This window comes from Triturus cristatus, chromosome 2_2 (genome assembly GCF_964204655.1).
Source record: "Triturus cristatus chromosome 2_2, aTriCri1.1, whole genome shotgun sequence".
NCBI classification, from domain to species: Eukaryota; Metazoa; Chordata; class Amphibia; order Caudata; family Salamandridae; genus Triturus; species Triturus cristatus.
In genome coordinates this window covers 946,729,027-946,743,160 of record NC_140582.1, presented here as the reverse complement: position 1 = coordinate 946,743,160, position 14,134 = coordinate 946,729,027, and positions in this window count along the sequence as shown.

Here is a 14,134-nt window from a genome sequence, read left to right as displayed (position 1 = left end):
TTGACCTCAGAACATGTTGGGGTATGCATGAACTATTTTTGAGGTCGTCATCAGGGCAATATATTACTCATTCAGTTTGGATATAGAAAGGGAAAATAAATAGAAAAATGTATAAGCTTGTGCCTGACTGTATTAGGCACTCCACTGGTTGTACTCAGGTGCCTAATCACCCATTGACAATGTGAAATCAAAAAAGTTTAAAGTCATTTAAGTTATTGTATTTATATTTTATTGCCTAGTGCTACCCTTGTGGATACCATATTCCTCTGCTTTTTACATGCATGATTCAAGGTCAAAAGGTGTTTCTTTAAACAAAAAAAAATATATATATATATGGCGCAGGAGGTGGATTGCCTTTGCCAGGACAGACGTCAAACCCTAAGGCCACGTTCCCAAAAACCAAAAACAACAAAAGAGCAAACCTCAAACGAAGGGAACGAAGGCAATGCCACAAACTCAAACAGCGGAAACAAACCGCAATTCAAAAAAGCACAGAGGAAATAGAATCGCAAGTAAGCAGTATGACCCACAAGCCCCTATCCATCATCAATCTCACTGAAATGAAGTTGAACAACAATGAGGAGAAAATCCTAGCCCTTGGTTTGTCCTTTTGCCCTGCTAATAACTTTAATTATGCGCAAGTACCTATAGACTTGTACAAATACACACGCAAACTTAAACTACGCAAGTTTTTTAAGATGAACAAAGCTGATTTCAAATCAGTGCAAGAGGAGGAGTCCCTTAGCATTCTCAGCCCACCTTTAGCCACCATAGGTGATTACAATCTTTTGCGCAATCTTCACGACCTGTATGATGAAGGCAAAGTAGACGAAGCAGTAGGGGTAGATCCTTTTCCCAGGACTAACAAACCAGGTATGACGCCCTTCAAACCCAAATCTACTTACAACCCTATAATGGTACATGATAATATCGATATCTACAACAAACTCGTGACCAATCAATTGAAAAAATTGCACAAGTCCACTATGTTTACACGTTTGAAACATCAACAATGGAATCAAGGCTATGAACAATTAATGAAAAAAATACAAGACAATGACAACGTGATTGTCCGCCAGTCGGATAAAGGCGGAAACATTGTTCTTTGGCCACGCAAAATGTATGTAGCTGAAGCGCTAACCCATTTGAATGACCGATCATGCTATAAAAGGAGTGATTGGAAAATGGTCAAAACAGCATGGGGTGACTTCTTCAACAAGCTATTATCATGGAAAAGTGCAGGACTGCTCAGTGCTGATGAATTCAAATTTTTGAAAGTGAATCACCCAGTCATCCCGGTTTTCTATTTAATTCCCAAAATCCATAAGAATGTAACCAAACCGCCAGGCAGGCCAATTATTTCGGCCAGAGGCAGTATTATGGAGAAAACTTCCCTAGATATTGGCTATTTTTTACAAGAACACGTGAAGCGATTGCCCTCCTATTTACAGGACACAGGGGACTTCTTGAGGAAAATTGAGAACATAGAATGGCAGGATGACTACTTTTTGATTACTCTTGTACGTGCTGGAGTGTACGTGTGGCCTGAAATACATTGGTAGCACCAAGTTGCAGGCTCACAAACGTATACTCCAGCACATGAGGGCTATCACCAATCAAGATGCATCTTATCCAGTAGCCAGACATTTCAAGGAGAAGCACAACAGCAGCTTGGAACATCTCAGCTACTTTGTCATTGACACAATTCCACCACTCAGACGAGGGGGGATCGAGAAGCTTTATTAAGGAGATTAGAGACACAATATATTCTTGAGCTGGATTCTAAGACACCGAATGGATTGAATCCCAGCGGAGATCTTTATACATGTCTGTAAGTCAGGTCATGAGCACTTTATTGAATTAGTTTCAGTGCGTAGACCTACAACACTAGTCAAACTAGATGTCATGTCACCTCAAAACTTGTACAGATGTACTTTTTTAAACATTTTCGTAAAAACACTTTATATTTTTAATTTTTTAGCACTTTTTTAGGCAATAGACATGGGATTCATACACTGAGAATAAGGGTAAGATATACAAGTTTTAAGATGAGGATATGCAAATCAGTTCACCTGAAATTAGATTTTGACATTTATGAGGCAATACATTTCTCAGGGTCCTTGATTTCCTAACCAGTGCATGCGCACATGGACTTTTCAAGGGGACAATTTTATGAAAATTATTTTTTACAACTTTTTAACATTTACGATGATATTTAATAAATGTTTTATTAGGTTTTTAGGTGAAAGACACACAGAGGGTTCAACTAATTGTGACCTTGCTGAGTCTTGCTCTTTCAATGATTCTATGACCTAATGAATATGACACAACCATATGTCCACATGATGCCGAGATTATTATTATTATTATGAATTTTTTGTATTCGTAGTTCCCTCTTTTCCTTATTCTTTTTCTTTCTCTTGCATCTATGCTTCCCTTGTTTTTGGCAGGTTTCCATTATGAGTAATTTCGGATGCCTAGGCTATATAGCAGGAGATCACAGCAATATAGATACTAATACAGAAAAACTCACTTTAGAGGGATCAACCATGCTTATACTTAGGTGCAAATAGGACAAACAATAGAATTAAGGCACATTATGGTAAATGTCTTAGGCACAATACACAGCGACGGAAGGTAAACCCCTACCCGGTCATGTTTGATTTATTTTAAATGGCGACACACACCCACTTGGGTCTTATTACACAGCATTGGACACAGGCACTGTAGGCAAAACAAATGAAATTCAGATAATATGTCCTTTGTCCTATTGTTTCAGTGCCCATGTGTAAGGGGTTAAACTTAAAGTTTGTCAATCCGGCGCAACCAGTATTGTTTACATAGTTGGACGTTTTGTTGTTGCCATATCAAAACGCAGGGAGGCTCATGACTTGGGCAGGCATAATATGCAAAATGTCAGCCCCATGTCAGTTTTATTAGAATTAATTGAATTCCTGATGTATGTGTCGTAGATATACAGATTTAAATATTTATATTTTTATATATATATTTGTTACATATATTTTTATGTATTTATTGATTTGTAAACTACATATCGGGTTTTTCCCTTTTAAATTGTGAGTTCTTCCAAACCAACAATTTTGTTCATATATATCTGTGTTATTATGCTATTTACTCGGTCCAGTTTTAGTTTACACATATCTAGAACTACATGCATTATGCAGCTATAAGAGTGTATCCATAATTGGTTCCAAAATTTTGTCTAATGTTTGCACGTGACATTGCACTGGCACTTTAAATATTCAGGCTTCGACCAACAGCATCATGTGATCAAGGCCTCCAGTATGCCGAAAAGCGTCATGGCGGAGGTGCGTTTATGTTGGCCTGAATAGAGAAATTCTGCACTAATCGATGGGTCCGTGCTCGTCTCTTGCATGAGGATTTATGCGGGCTTAGAGACTAATTCTTTGGAACACACATATATATATATATATATATATATATATATATATATATGATTTCACAAAAGTGTCCTGTGCACGAGGGAGCACTCAGTGCACAGGACACTTTTGTGAAATCATTATAAAACGGCAGTCCGGCCGTGGAGGAGAGAACCCCCCATCAAAGGAAATATGGGGCGTGGGGTCAAAGAATTATTCATTGACTTTTTCGACACAGCAGCGTTTCAAAATGAAAGAAGTAAGTGACATCCTGAGGCCCACTGGAGGGCTTTAAATATTACGAGTCTGCAGCTGCACATAAACTATTGAAAAGACGAAAGCAAACAAGGTTAACCACAGATACCAGCATCCATTGCGTAAATACTCACCTGAAATCCATCAAAGGGTAATAAATATGATTTGCACAACGTGATTTAACCTTGTTTCTGTGTTGCTGAAACTGCAGGCAGCCTTTTGACAAAGGAGCCGGGGGCTCTGAAACGCGTAAAGGCAGGTTACGAACTCAGAATGTTGCTAGCCTTAATGCAAAATAATTCGGATGAATTTACTGCTGAGTGAGTGCTCCCTCGTGCACAGGACACTTTTGTGAAATCATTATAAAACGGCAGTCCGGCCGTGGAGGAGAGAACCCCCCATCAAAGGAAATATGGGGCGTGGGGTCAAAGAATTATTCATTGACTTTTTCGACACAGCAGCGTTTCAAAATGAAAGAAGTAAGTGACATCCTGAGGCCCACTGGAGGGCTTTAAATATTACGAGTCTGCAGCTGCACATAAACTATTGAAAAGACGAAAGCAAACAAGGTTAACCACAGATACCAGCATCCATTGCGTAAATACTCACCTGAAATCCATCAAAGGGTAATAAATATGATTTGCACAACGTGATTTAACCTTGTTTCTGTGTTGCTGAAACTGCAGGCAGCCTTTTGACAAAGGAGCCGGGGGCTCTGAAACGCGTAAAGGCAGGTTACGAACTCAGAATGTTGCTAGCCTTAATGCAAAATAATTCGGATGAATTTACTGCTGAGTGAGTGCTCCCTCGTGCACAGGACACTTTTGTGAAATCATTATAAAACGGCAGTCCGGCCGTGGAGGAGAGAACCCCCCATCAAAGGAAATATGGGGCGTGGGGTCAAAGAATTATTCATTGACTTTTTCGACACAGCAGCGTTTCAAAATGAAAGAAGTAAGTGACATCCTGAGGCCCACTGGAGGGCTTTAAATATTACGAGTCTGCAGCTGCACATAAACTATTGAAAAGACGAAAGCAAACAAGGTTAACCACAGATACCAGCATCCATTGCGTAAATACTCACCTGAAATCCATCAAAGGGTAATAAATATGATTTGCACAACGTGATTTAACCTTGTTTCTGTGTTGCTGAAACTGCAGGCAGCCTTTTGACAAAGGAGCCGGGGGCTCTGAAACGCGTAAAGGCAGGTTACGAACTCAGAATGTTGCTAGCCTTAATGCAAAATAATTCGGATGAATTTACTGCTGAGTGAGTGCTCCCTCGTGCACAGGACACTTTTGTGAAATCATATATATATATATATATATATATATATATATTCACTGAAAAAACCATAGGTTTCACACATGTTATAGTTAGCGGAAATTTTACTGATAAAAAACCAATGAAATTCCCCCGTTATAGTTAGTGCAGGCAACTATAACTCACGCGACCGCAATCCTCTGCTGATGCTAATACTGTATTTAGACACTTATTTGCCCATGTCTTCTTCCATACATTTTTAGCTATACATATATTACAAATATTTTTTTTTCATAAAGACACATATGTCATCAGCAGAAGATTGCGGTCGCGTGAGTTATAGTTGCCTGCACTAACTATAACGGGGGAATTTCATTGGTTTTTTATCAGTAAAATTTCCGCTAACTATAACATGTGTGAAACCTATGGTTTTTTCAGTGAATTTGCAAGGTTTTTTAAATGCTAATTCCTAACTATAACGTGTGTGAAACCTATGGTTTTTTCAGTGAATTTGTACGGTTTTTTAAATGCTAAGTTACTTTACGCCATTCGTGGCGTGCACGCCCACTTAACGCAGTTCGTTCCGTGCGCGCACGGTGCGCTTCGCGCACCGCGCGCCCACTTTACGCAGTTAGTGCCGTACACGCAAGGTGGGCACGCGGTGCGCGTAGCGCACCGTGCGCACATGGAGGACATATTATGCGCTTCCTTGTGATAGGTAATCTGTTAAATTTAATTTGTAAGTGATGACAATAATACGCCATGCACAGAGAGTGTTTTTTTTTTTTTATTAAAATTTTTAGCGTAAGCGCACCGTACGCGTACGGTAAGCGTAATCGGCGAAATTTTCAAAAAATAAAAATTTACCGTTTTTGGCCTTAGGGGATCTTTGAGGACTCAACTAACATGGCTATGTGCATGGGCGCTGTCTAAACAGCCCCTTTATATGTTTTTTGCCTTTGTTTACAGCCCCCCAGAGTGCGAGAGAGAAAATGGCGGCCGCCGCTTCCTGGTTTCGACCGATTCGAATGTTTACAGCCAATCAGAATCGCGCTCGCGCACGCCACCGTACGCGTACGGTAAGCTTACGGTAAGCGTACCGTAAGCTGGCTCAGATATATATATTGATTTAAAAGCTATTTTCTCAGAATCTACTGAACAGATTTACACCAAACCTACAAAAGGCACTTCCTTGACCTAGGGACTACCTCTCTGCCAAATTTCAGTAATTCTGTTCAGCCGTTCGGGCTGTAGCCCTGTCTAAAGGTCCTATGGAAAAAGGCATGGGAAAAACGCGTTTTGGGACCCCCCTTTTATCTCAGCCCCCGCTTGACGAATCCCCCCGAGACTTTCAGGGTAGGAGCGGAGCGTAGCGCCCCACCTATTTTGAGAAATTCGTGAGGATTCGTCAACCGGCGCCAAAGTTATTCAAAATAGAATGTTGCGGATTTCCTATGGAAAAGGGGTCCTAACTATAACTACCTACTGGCGACCGCCAGTAGGTAATATATATATATATATATATTACCAACTGGCGGGCGCCAGTAGGTAATTATAGCTAGGACCTAATTATTATAGGAAAATGGCAAAATTCTATTCGCAATAACTCTGGCGCCGATTGATAAATCTTCCTTGTTGAGATCAGCTCCTATGTTGAAAGTTTGGGAGTGATTCGTCAAGGGGGAGCCGAGAAAAAAGGGGGTCCCAAAACGTGTTTTTTCAATGTTAATTTCCATAGGACGAGCTTGCTCCTGATTGGCTGTGAGCGCTGCGAGCGGTGGCAACTAAGAAGTGTTGGCTGCCATTTTGTGATTCCGTTAAAGCAAGTAAGGGGAAAAGGGTGGAAAAAGTGGGAAATAGGAGGGTAGGAGCACTGTAACCTCTGTGGGGTGTTTAGGGTGTTTAGGGTGTGCTATAGAGGGGGTGCTTAGTGAAATAATCATACCTACCGGTGTGAAAGTGCTAGGCTATGAAAATTAAGTGAGGTATTGCCTAGAGTGTGATGCTGCTAAGGTGAAGTGTTGCGGCACTCGGGGATTAGAGCGTGACTCGAAATTGTGTGTCTTATGCTGTGAAGTAATGTGCCGTGGCCACTGCAGTACAGCTGTGGAAGTAGTGTCAGCATGTATTTATAACTACTAGGACGAACTACTGACCCGTACTGGTCTGAAAGTTCTGGGGTACGGAAAATATGTGAGGTAGTGTGTAGTGTCTGATGCTGCTAAGCTGAGCTGCTGCCGGACTCGGGGATGAAAGCGTGAGCCCAAACTGTGCGTCATATGCTGTGAAGTCATGTGCTCTGGCCGCTGTGCCACATCTGTGCAAGCAGTGTCAGCATGTAGTTATAGCTACTTGGAGGAACTTTTGTTTCGAACATTGTAACTGGTGTATGGTGCTTAGGGGGTGTTATATAGGGAGTGCGAAGGTAAATTTGTGTGTATGAAATTAATTTGGAAAGTGGAAAGCACGGACTCATATGGGTCTGATGGCACTGGGGGCGTAAGGTGAGGTGCTGCTTGAGTTGTGACTAAAGCTGATGAACTACTGACCCCTATTGTGAACTTTTAACGTACACGTGCCGTTAAATGTTCGATAAAATGTTGCAAAAGTATATCGTTAGGTTAAAAAAAAAAATGATGAACTTCTAACCTGCAGGTGTCGTAGAAGGCTCCAGAAAGTGTGGTCATAAAATAAGTTGAACTTGTGACCTGTATGTGGCGCGGAATAATAAGTAGCTTTTCGGAAGGAAAATTCAAAATTAACCAATGGAGGTAAGTTTTGGAATGTCAGTGAAGGAATGAAGTATTCTGATTTGTTCTTTACATGTATTTATGTGTGGAGCGACAGAGAAATTGTTTCATTCTTGATGAAGTCAGAGCTTTACATGTACTATGTGAGAAAGAGAGAATTGTATGCGTGTGTCATTTGAAATCTAGATAACAACTACAAAGGTGAGTTAGAAATGAACAAGGTGTGTTATGTGTTTTTTTAAATATTTATTAAGTATTTTAGGTGATGGTTTTAATTTTGAAAGTATTTTTTATTTCAAAGTGATATAGTGTTAGTAAATTGTGGTGTTTGATATTGGTTATGAAATATGCATAAAATTTGAGCTGTTGTTATATAAGTATTTTATATATGTTTAGGAATTTTTCACAGAGAAGAAGTGTAGTTTGTCATCTTTATAGGACTGAAAATGAGGTACAGCGTTAATTTGAGTTTGTAATGTATTTGGGGAGATAAAGAAAATGTGCACGTTTGCAACTGATACTTTTTGTGGAAATAGTGGGGTGGGGGGTGGTGGTAGGAGACGTATGTGTTATTAATTCAATTCAATTCAAAAATCTTTATTTCTGTCAGTTTTGACCATAAAAGATACAGTTATAGAACACTTTAGTTTAAATACAATTGATATAAATATATAGGTTACAATTGAACATAGTAAGAGCATTTTAATAAAATGGCAGTTGGATTACCTATTTCATCTATCGCCATTGAAAAATATATATTACAATAAATACAATAAAAGCTAGGCAAAATTAACAAAGGCAACATTGTTTTAAAAACCATAACTTTTTCTTCTGTATATACATCAATTTCTATTTGTGTGAAGATTTCTAATTACAAATTTTCTTTATCGGTTCGATCATTTCAGAATCACAATTTCCCATAAACACCCATAGATCGTAAAGTGTAAGCGCAATATTCACTAAAAACATTTACAAAAATATACATAATCCGAACCTATTATAACTTCAGCCCAGCTTTGGCTCTTATGAGGCTCGCATTGAATAAATATCTACTTACACTGAAAACAATCAATTGTGAGGTGTCAGTCTTCAATATGCGTTCAGCCTCACTACAACATCTAGTATTCAAGTTTTTGCAAACTGGCTTGATCCACCTTTTCCTAGGTCTATCATATGTGGGACAAAAGAATAATATATGTAAATCATTTTCTTTATTATTATTTGAACATAATACGCATAGTTCACTACTTTTGCCATCATGAATGTTGCTCCATCTTGATTTATTGGCATTTGTTTGAAGCACCCCATATCTAACTTCATGAACAAAGATTTCGCTAATTGCGGCCATACCTCGTCTAGAAAGGGTTAAAACTGTGCTACATCTTTAAACAAAAGAAAATTGGATGTTAATTACCCAAGAAAGGGGCTATGTAGTACGCTATTATTGATGTAGACCCAAAAGGTGGACTTTAATAGTTTCTTGCAAGCTAGTGTCGACTGGGCTGGTACTTCCCAGTAGTGAGAGCCCAACTTCGACATCCACAAAGCAACATGTTTAAGCCATGGGATGTCCCTACTCTTATCATTTCTCATAATCTCTTCTAGGCCTTCTTTGTAATGTAGTAACTCTGGGGTTGACCATATCCTCACCCAAAGTAAAAGTGGTCTTAATAAAGCATGGAGGTCAGTGTGTTTAATGTTTAAATCAATAAGAATCGGAATTAGGGGAGTTCTAATGGAGAGGCTTAATAATGTCCTTAAAAACTTGTTTTCTCCCAATTCAAAATTCTTTTTGCAGTAAGGTCCCCATATTTCAGCCACATACAGGGAGGAAGATTGTGCTTTATATTTGAATACTTCTAAGGCAGGGGATACTGCCTTTGAAATGCTGTTCCTATGTTTCTTTAAAATAGGAAGTCAATCAATCAATCAATCACAGCATTTATATAGCGCGCTACTCATCCGGAGGGTCTCAAGGCGCTTGGGGAGGGGGGGTCCGCTACTGCTCGAACAGCCAGGTCTTGAGCTGCTTCCTGAAGGCGAGGTGGTCTTGGGTCAGGCGGAGGTGAGTCGGGAGGGAGTTCCACGTCTTGGCGGCGAGGTAGGAGAAGGATCTTCCTCCTGTGGTGGCTCTTCGGATGCGGGGGACGGCGGCGAGGGCGTGGTTGGTTGATCGAAGCTGGTGTGTGGGAGTGTAGAAGTTGAGGTGGCTGTTGAGGTATCTTGGGCCTTGGTTGTGTAGGGCTTTGTGTGCGTGGGTGAGGAGTCGGAACGTGATTCTCTTGTTGACCGGGAGCCAGTGTAGGTCTCTCAGGTGTCCGGAGATGTGGCTGTGTCGGGGGATGTCCAGGATGAGTCTTGCTGAGGCGTTCTGGATTCGCTGGAGTCTCTTCTGGAGTCTGGCAGTGGTTCCGGCGTAGAGGGAGTTGCCGTAGTCCAGTCTGCTGGTGACGAGGGCCTGGGTGACCGTCTTCCTGGTCTCGGTGGGGATCCACCGGAAGATCTTACGTAGCATGCGCAGGATGTTGAAGCATGACGAGGAGACGGCGTTGACTTGTTTGGTCATGGAGAGGGAGGAGTCCAGGATGAAGCCCAGGTTGCGTGCGTGGTCTGTTGGTTTGGGTGCACTGCCCAGGGCGGGGGGCCACCAGGAGTCGTCCCAAGCGGAGTGCGAAGATCCCAGGATGAGGACTTCCGTCTGTGAGTGAGTTTTGAAGCAGAATTAACTTGTTTTTTCCAATTGCAGCTTCCAGGATAATTTAGTATCCAATGTGATGCCTAAATAATTAAAGCTTTGCACATATTCTAATTGTTGATTATTAAGCACTAAATTCTTTTTAAACGATCTATGAGGATTTATTGACATGTATTTAGTTTTGCTGGAGTTAATTTTGAGACCTTTCATAGTACAAAATGTATGGAAGGAGTCCATTAAACATTGCAATCCTTTTGGGGTATGTGAAATTAGGATAGTATTGTCAGCAAATAGGAGCGCTAGCACTGAATCACCCCCCAGCTTAGGTGCGTAATTCTGGCAGCCATTCAAATAATTAGGGATGTCATTTATGTACAGAGAGAACAGGGTGGGCGCCAGTACGCACCCCTGGCGCACACCCCTTCTCACAGGGGTAAGCTTGGTAAGGTTACCCCTCGGGCCCCATCTTACTTTAGCAAAATTATCATTGTGGAGCCTGATTATTTGTAGTTCACCTGGCACCCCTTGCAATCTCAACCAATCCCAAAGTAGATTTTGGGGTACAAGATCAAACGCTGCCTTTAGGTCTACGAAGGCAATGTACAAGTGACCCCCTTGTATGTGTATGTATTTCCAGCATAAACATGTAAATCTAAATACTTGGTCGATCGTACTAGTTTTGATTCTGACTCCTGCCTGAAATTTTGAAAGAACCTTATTCTCTTTAATCCACTCATTTAATCTATTTAAAATATGCCTAGCAATTTTTTTTTTCTAAAATATCAATTAAACTGATAGGGCGATAGTTTGCAGGGTCATATTGGTTGCCCTTTTTAAAAATCGTGATCATTTCTGCCCCTTTCCATGTTTCGGGTATCGGTGTGGTATGTGTTATTAAGTTAAAAGCAATAAAACGAAATGCAGAAATGTTATGTGGGCAGGTTGTGGTCCTATGATATGACGTTGTTGACATTAGAGAACTACATGTGATTATAAGGGATACTATTTGTCACGCTGAGTCGCTGTGGCCGATATACGTAGCTGTTGAAGTGGTTCGTGTTTTACTGATGGTGAGCTTCACTATCCCTTTTGAGACACTCGTCAATTTATTAATTCCATTTAATATCTTTAATATAGACACAGTAAAGGGACTGTATATCAAAAGTTTGGGAATTAGAACTTTGCTTACTCTTCCCATGCCCTGCTAGACACTCTACAGAGTGTTTAAGCGACTTTCGTAACATATATATGTCTAGCTAGTAAAGGTGGTGTAGTTCGACTGGACTCATTTATAAACCGTGCTATGGGATGGTTTATGTTTTACCCGCCAATTTGCATGTTTGAATACTTGTTTCTGATAAGTGTTCCGGCAGACACTTGTTAAAATTAACGTTGTATATGGGTATAGTGGCGCTACTAGGAATGGGGGGGTTTCAGTTTGATTTCGTACTGTTAAGCAAGGGCGGGGGTGGGTGTGGAGGAGGTAGTTATGTTGCTGTTTGAAACACAGAATATAGTAACGTGGAGATGTGGAGGTACTAAAGGTAATGTAGTACCACTTGGAGCACTTATAAAGTGGCATATGGCATGGTATATGTTTTATCCGCAAATTTGCATGTTTTAATATGTTTTGCTGATGAGCTTTTCGGGAGACATCTGTTGAAATTAAGCCTCTGTATGGCTATAGTGGCGCTTCTGCGTTTGTGGGGCTCTTTCTTTTATTGCGTAAAGTTAAGCAAGGGCGGGTGTTGAGGTGGTGTAGTGATACTGTGACTATTTATAAACCGTCTTATGGTATGGTGTATATGTGAGTTACAAAATTTCAGGTTTTAATAGCTTTTGCTGATGAGCGTTCTGGCAGACACCTGTTGACATTAAGTCTATCTATGGCTATAGTGGCGGTAACGGGAGTGCAGGGGCTCGTTGTTTGATTTCGTAAGGTTAAGCATGGTATGGGTGGGGTGGGGGATGTGCGTATGTTGCCGATTATAAGACGGACATTTGTAACGTGGGCATGTGTTGTTAGTAAAGGTAATGTAGTTTCACTGGGCCCATTTATTAACCATTTTATGGTATTGTTTATGTTTTTTGCATGTTTGAATACTTTTTGTTGATAAGTGTTCCGGCACACACCTGTTAAAATTAAGCCTGTGTATGGGTATAGTGGCACTACTAGGAATGGTGCGGGTTTCTTTTTGATTTTGTACGGTTAAGGAAGGGCGTGGGTGGTTGTGGGTGTGGGGGAGGTGAGTATGTTTCTGATTAAAACACAGAATATAGTAACGTACAGATGTCAAGCTAATAAAGGTGATGTAGTACCACTGGGAGCACTTATAAAGTGCCCTATGGCATGGTATATGTTTTACTAGCTAATTTGCACGTTTAAATATGCTTTGCTTATGAGCGTTTCAGAAAGTGGGGGTGCCCTAAAAGGGGGGGTGGGGCGAAGCTCTTAAAGGAGTGTGGGCTATGCAAGTTGGGCCGTGGTCTAAATCAAGATAAGTATCATTGTGTGCTTTAGAAAATCCTCTCCAAATATTTTACGTTTGGAAAAAAACATTCTTTAAAGGATTTCCCTTCCTTCTACAACGTGGGTAACGTAGCGTTATGTCTCCAGTTCTCAGTAGTGAGCAAAATAAGCATGAGTACATCGATGTGCATGCTCTCACTGCAGTGCAATAAAATAAATTAAAAGAATTGACTATGTTTGCGAGAGCCAAAAATAAAATTGACTATGTTTGCGAGGGCTGAATATAGAGCCTGATAAAGACCCTTTTGGAGGCTCCTTGAAAATAAGTGCTGGTCCTCAGACCCGGCCCAATGAAAGCCCAGCATTCATCTATCCTAAGCACTGCGCCATCCAACCATCTTTTAATTGATGCATACATTCCTACTTATATACATACATACATCTGTTCCTGCACTTATCTTAAGCATCTATGAGCGCACTCGCCTATTGTAAGCACTGTCATTCATGCAGCCATACGCCTATATATCCATAGATACATCTGTCCCATAACCAATCCTAAGCATCTATCAGTCCACCAGTCTATCGTAAGTATTGGTCCCTGTATTCATTTATCCTTCCATTCATACATTAATACATACATCTATGTATATATGCATTGATGCATCTGGCCATGCATCCACTCGCCTTTTATTCAACTATACGTTCTTATTTTCGGGCATCGTCCGCCCCGATCCTAAATAGGACGTATTATACTCATCCATCCAGCCTGTTTTGGGGTCGAAAAGGTTTGCGAAAAGCATTGACAGGCAGATTATTTTATAAAGAATAACAAAGCTTTGAGTTGCTCTTTGTGGAGCATACTTCACCATCCTTCTCTGGTGGTGTTTTAAAGAACGGTACATATAGCGAAAGAAATGTAAAGGAGCTTTTAAGTGTAAGACGTTAATTTAGAAACCTAACGTTTTGTCGAGTTGTATATAGGTACACTGTTTAAAAGTGGTCGTGACTGACAGATACTGAATACCTGTATGTCTTACATTTGAGAAAGTATACCAGAGAGGTAATTTTGGGCGGTGAGAGCCTTGATTTCTATATTTCCATGTGAAGTACAGTATAGGACTATAAAAGTAAGTGGAAATCTTTTATGTTCATATTAAAGAGGGGGGGTGAGAACTAAGTGAGGCAGGCAAAGCGTGTGTTTTTGTAGCACTAAAACAAGAGAATGTGTAAGGCCAGAGCAGGTTCGTGCTGGAGTTGCTTGCTTGTGGTCGTTTGAAGAGGCGCAACCAAAGCGACATT